Here is a 6,825-nt window from a genome sequence, read left to right as displayed (position 1 = left end):
TACGATTTATATTCTTTTCATTAATCTCCTATTTTTTATTCTCATAATGGCGTCCTGTTTGCCCATATAGAGGAGCTGCCAAGTGGGTGTTTTTGTAATGATCATTCCAGTTTTTATCATCTCCTACTTTGCATGGCTTTATTTTATATGCATTATGTACGGTTCACATGCAAACAAGGAGTCAATAATTATAATAAAGCAAACTAATCATATATGTTTTGGCCAATAAGGTTTATATTTATATAGTTTACAAATGACGAATATACACAATCAGGATGAAAGCAATTTAATCAGCCACCTTCTCAAACTGTTAATTAATAAAGCAGCGTTGTGTAACAAGAACGATTGTGACCATATCAAGTTAAAGTTATAATTTGTTCAAATTGAAGCAACACATGAAGGAGCAGAGATTAACGGTATTGATTGTCAAATTGGAAAACAGAGACATGTCTGCTCTAGTAAGGTCTACGAGTTTGCAACACATGGTGACATTTAATGTCCCTGACGAAAATCCTTCAGTATGTATATATCCACCCTGTATGTATGGAGCTGAATAAAGATTTTTCAGTGATCGAGAAACAAGAGTCTTACATTGTAATGCCATTGAATAGAACCTACAGCAAAAAAAAAAAAATACACCCAAAAAGTCACTTTGCTGATTCATAATCATATTAGCTGATGTAACTAGAAATGAAAATACTTTCTGTTCAACTGTTACAGTCACAAGATAGATAAAACCATATTGGTATATCAATCAGTTACTAAAATTTGAATATGGAAATTATCTCAAGTTTGTAGACAAACCGATTTGTCCTAGCTTTCAGCTTTTGCTACAGTTTGAGATTACTTTTGGATCCGTCGATGTTGGATACACATGACGTCATGTTCTTTGAAGAGCGCCTTGAACGAGTTTAATCAAGCGATCTCGGTCACGTTCAACCTTTCGTCAATCTTCTGGAAGTGCTGTGATACTCTTGATTTGTTGACGACTGCGCAATGACAACTTGTGAACATCTTCGCTAGAAGATGAAAAACAAACTTATCGCTGACGTCATAATTACCTCGCCGTTCATCTTAAAAGTGACGCATATCTGTACTGTAGGTACATGTTCAATCCAATGGTAAGCATGAGCTTATTTGAGGCACCTTCGAAGCATTATCAAACAGGGGAGAAGTAGGGCATGTAAACGGTTGTGTCCACATCTACCGCTGTCCATACTGACGCGAGATGCATCATTTTGAATGCATACTTACGTGGTCGTCTTTCGATGGTCATCCCTCAACTTTTCTTCCTTCACGGTGACCTTGTGTAATCGTTTGTATGTAAATAGCTCAGCTTTTCTGGAATATCTTCAGTACACCTTCGTTCCTTCTTCCATGGAATGACAGTAGCATTGATCAAAACTATACCAAGACAGTCAATACTAGTTTAACGTGACTAAAGATTCAATCAACCAAACTGAGACTCTCTCCTCAGTTGTTTTCAAAGGAACTTAAATCAGCTTCCTATAAACTACGCATTCCATTGGATTATTAAAAGGATTTTCGCGTACTTCGTTATTCAGGATAAAGTGAGGATACACAAACAAATATACACCGGCAGATATTGCTGTTTTCTCGTAGGTCGTTTGAGGTCAACTATGCCTAGATTTGAGAATATGGCGTACTGTATTATGACATTGATATTACTAATGAAATCAACAAATGAAATCACAAAAAATGAAAAAAAGCGTAAATTGAATACAATAGGCATACAACATGGTTTATGAATGGCGATAGTACCTAAACAATAGCGTATGGTTAGTGCTAAGATCATTAAATTCTATACCAAACCATCCAATGTATACGGAAATCTATAAACGAATCCTTGTACAAACCATGCAGACTATACGCTCCCAGTGTTAGACTGTTGAGTACACTCGTTCGGGCCTGACGCTTCCTGTAATAACATCCAACATATAATGAGCTGTTGTTTAATAGTGACGGTGTGGAAATAGATCACTATATTACTATATAACTATCACACTACAACGTTTACCGTATGACACAATTTAAATCACGTCACGCTCTTCTGCAGAGAGTTACGAGTGTTTCAGATTCGTTGCCTAACAGTTCAAAGTTCGAAGAATCCTGGTTTGATTGCATTTCTGACAAATAGCTCGGTATTCTGGTATTCATATTAATGATCTTAGCAAGCAAATGAAAATAATAGGGCATCTATGAACGTACGTACGAGTAACATATACTGGCCTGTGCTTTGTTTTCGTTGGTACTGTAACTTGTAATGCTGCACACTGTAAATTGCACGAATAATTATTAAGGTCCAACAATTATATATTGGTGTTTGTTTTGAAAGTAATAGATACAAGTTAGAAGATTCAGATTGACTTCTATCTACGTATTACATTTACACTTATAAACCAAGTGAACGTTATGAGAGAATATTCGCGGTTTTAACATTTGTTACTTTTACTTTTACTTTTTTTTTACATACAATGAAAGAAAGTAACAAAGAAACAAACAAGATAAAAGAAACAGTTATTTTAAATATGGTATTCATAAAGGCTTCATACATAAAATCATAAAACAGTTATATGATACTGTACTTTATTTAGATATCGGATGTTAACAGTTGTCATACTTTCATTATTGTTGATTACAAGTGACCTTTGACTTTCTTATTACAGGCTATTGATTTTTTACTGACAAAGTACGGAATTCACACAAAAAGGAATTATCTAAGTTATCTAATTTTTTCTCTCGGATTTTCACCTATTAATATCAAGTTATATTTACAGTTCACGGCAGAACGTATACACTAGTATTCTTATACTAGCTCGTGAGGATCTAGACACCAGGTCTGGAGTTCATACAAGTATTCTTTTGCAGTTACATAATCATATTTACAACGTTTCAGACCTAGCCTGACCTCAATGGATCTATGAACTCTATGAGAAAACTGTAAAAATGTACGTTTAGTTACCAAGTTGGACCAACCCACGAGGTAAGTTTATCAGGTGGTTCGTCAGATGTTAATTGTCACTGTCTCAGAAATCCGACAATATCCCACCCTGATCCAGTTCTGCCACTCCCTTCTCCGACACAACGAGTTTACCTTCCCCTATATTACCGACATATCTGCGTAATTGACCGTATGTGCGTATGTGCCCCTGTGCTCTGTAGACCCAGCGTATAAATCAGAAACATGCTGCTAAGCTAATAGAGTAATGCATTTAAGATGAACGCCTTCTATCCTACATGGTATCATTTCTGTGGCAGTCCAGGCAAATACTTTCATTGAGTTAGTGAAAACGATTCCTTACTGTCTACAATTGGAGCTCCATCTCAATATCTGGTCGCTAACTCGAAATGTGGTTGATTAAATGTAACCTGCTTAATTATAATAATAATAATAATAATAATAATAATAATAATAATAATAATAATAATAATAATAATAATAATAATAATAATAATAATAATAATAATAATAATAATAATAATAATAATAATAATAATAATAATAATAATAATAATAATAATAATAATAATAATAATAATAATAATAATAATAATAATAATAATAATAATAATAATAATAATAATAATAATAATAATAATAATAATAATAATAATAATAATAATAATAATAATAATAATAATAATAATAATAATAATAATAATAATAATAATAATAATGATGATAATAATAATGATAATAATAAGATACACAGATGGACAGGCAGTTCAGTTGGATGTACACCAACTACGTAAAACTTAGACGGTCTGAAGTTTCGATCTCAGCAGGATCTTCTTCAAAGGCAAACTAGAACGAAAACAAACTTTTAAGAACACGATAAGAGATACGGAAAAAATCTAACTTTTACATATTTAGCCTAAACAGGCTTTCATCAGTACATATGCCTTAGCAGATTTTCCTCTCTCTTTGATTTAGATATGAACTAGGTAGCTCATGAATATCATTGTAACATATCCTTCCAACGTACAAACCTCTTCTACTACATGATAACAAAAATGCAGAATTAAATATTGCTGAAATGATGCTGATAATGTGTCAAGTTAATATGTATCGGCCATATCAGGCTCAATATTCATTACAGAATAAAGTTATAATGCAATATCTGGCATAATGTGCAAACCTGTGTTTGGACAACTTGGAAACAACCAAAGCACTTTAAAGAGAAACTAATGAGTAACGTTTGCATAACATTGCTACGCAAATGCTTACTCTGAATTTCTAGTCAGACTACAACGGGATAGCGTGCACGGAAGCAACAACAGACTAAGCTGTTCCAATGCTGCTTGAATTCATAAGACAGTCAAGCACGTTATCGACTCATATTGAAGTTATTAAATAGACTCCTAAACCGTCTCTTGGCACTAACTTTGCCACTGATGGCGTTTGACTGTTTGTCGCGAAGCGTACATTCATGTGTGTATTTTAGTTTCACCAAGATGACAACGTAAGTTCTTATTTAGTCATAGTGGCGTTAGTTAATTTCTTTTGATACGCACAGAGATGATGAAACATTATGTAAAATCAATACTGGGCAATAAATCAATTTGACTGCGTCTTATTTTCCCATTTCAAGTGATGATAATACTACAGTTGAAGAAAGATTATAGAGCTCTGCCAACTTACGTATATAGTGTGTTGTCATTATATTGGTGATTGCCAGTGGGCATGAAGCCTTTTATGACCTTATGAAAGATCGTTGAATTTATTACGTCTTTTGAATTGGATTATATCCCTTCGGTAATATTAATATATAAACTCACAAAAGAAGTACAAGAGGATTATGGCCCTTATGTCAAAGCCACTTTTTTCAGAACATGTACCTTTAATATGATCCTTTACATAATAAGCGTACCCTTGCTTATGGCCAGACACTTCGTACCAAACGATTTATTCCATTGAGAAAAGTACTGAAAGAAATTCAAACACCGTTTGTAACAACCTTACTAAAAGAGTGTTGTTTCCATTGTAAATGGGGAAATATAGAAATCTTAGAGTATAGTGTATAGGAAGACACTACTTGAAGAAGGCAGCCAAAACAAGACACCTTGGTGGTTACCCTCGTCTCTCTTCTTTTAGAAAAATCATCAAAAGATATTTCCACTCTACAGCTCCCTCAAAGGATGAAGGAAATGTTCAAAGTTAACCACCAGCTGTTATTTACAGACAATGTCCCAAATATTTAAAAATGTAACTTATGGCTAATAATAAAATAAGGAATGTTTCAAGACACCTGGTAAAATTTGTGAAACGCTCAAAACCAAAAACAAAAAGCGCGTTTGAAAAGTACAATACTGGTCTGACTTCAATGGACAATGGGATTTTAATTGTTCGAAAAAGAGATATTATTATCCTGCTGACCTGCTTAGACTGTTGAAAGTGGTATGTAGGAGAAACGGGTTCTGAGCTCAAACTTAGTCATAGGGTTCATAGACAGGAATTTACAAAACTTGTATTCTCTTGGAAATTCGTTCTTGTTTTAACTCCAAGGGAACACATTGGGTTGACATAGAACCGCCATGGGTATAATGGAAATGGTATAGTTCTATCAAAATAGGTGGTTGCCGTGGGAACCGAGGTCAAAGGTAATGTGATTCGAGGCAAAGGGTAATGTCGTTTCAAAAACTCCTCTTAAACGGTTTGAAGGCGTTGAAATATGCAACTCCACTGATAACCCTCTTGTTTTACTTGTAGGAATTGAACAGATTTGTTGTAATTACAAGAAATCTCGGGAAGAAATCTAAGTAAGTATAGGTACCAATGTGACAAATGTAAGTCTTTGTACGAAATAACCATATAATATAGTAGGTCAACGTTTAATTGTACATTTTATTCTAGCACATAAAAAAGAAGACTCATTTACCCTTTCGACTCATGGTGAACTTGCCTGTACTTTTTCTTGTTTACAGTTTAAACCACTTTTTGCCATCTTGCCATATTAAATTATAGTTGATCGTTGTATAGTAGTACTTCCAAAAAAGGCAATTATATCAATCCAATAATGCTTGCTGCCAAGTTATGTTAAAACATGGTTATTTTTTTTAAATCTTTGATCAATGGTTATACATTAATTAACGCATTATCATGCTTAGGAATTCTTAAGAGTAACTCAATTACAAGACGAACAATGAGATGCATCGAACATTATCTTGTTCAAACTTGATACTCTGCCAACTCTTTATGTTTTATGAACTCAAGAGAGTTTCTTACTCTCAAAAAGTGACACGAAAAACGTTTTAAAAATACTACGTGTACATCATTTGATCCTTAATCACTTTCAGGGTAAATCTACACCTGTATGATAAGGGGATTTGTATGTAGGATTGCATTGATACGTAGTGTTGTTTTCATCAGAAGGTCTACTATCATGCATCTGTCAGTTAATGCTTCGAACGATTTATTCTGCTGACTACACAGTGTACACAACAACTACAGTTTATATGATCATGAAATTTTTACGACCCAATTATCGAAAGGACAGCTGATTTGAACTATCTTGTTTGTATATTTAATATCGCTAACATCTTTTGTCTACAGAGATATCCCTGCAATTTACAAGTAATGTTGACAGTGTTTCTCTTTCAATTCAAATTTAACAACGTACTTTTAAACTAATGATCTTACTTTTCTTTCTTCCTTTAAGAGTTACGTACTTGACAACAACTTTCATTTTAAGTATTTTTTTCAGAACTGTCATCTCTGTCGATGAACATTGAATCTTGAATTACCGTTTAAGTGTTTCTTAACTGAACACAGTTGTCAAAAACAAATCGAAAGGTTGTTGAACT

Source organism: Apostichopus japonicus, chromosome 9 (assembly GCF_037975245.1).
Source record: "Apostichopus japonicus isolate 1M-3 chromosome 9, ASM3797524v1, whole genome shotgun sequence".
NCBI lineage: Eukaryota > Metazoa > Echinodermata > Holothuroidea > Aspidochirotida > Stichopodidae > Apostichopus > Apostichopus japonicus.
Note: the sequence above shows the minus strand (reverse complement) of the source record.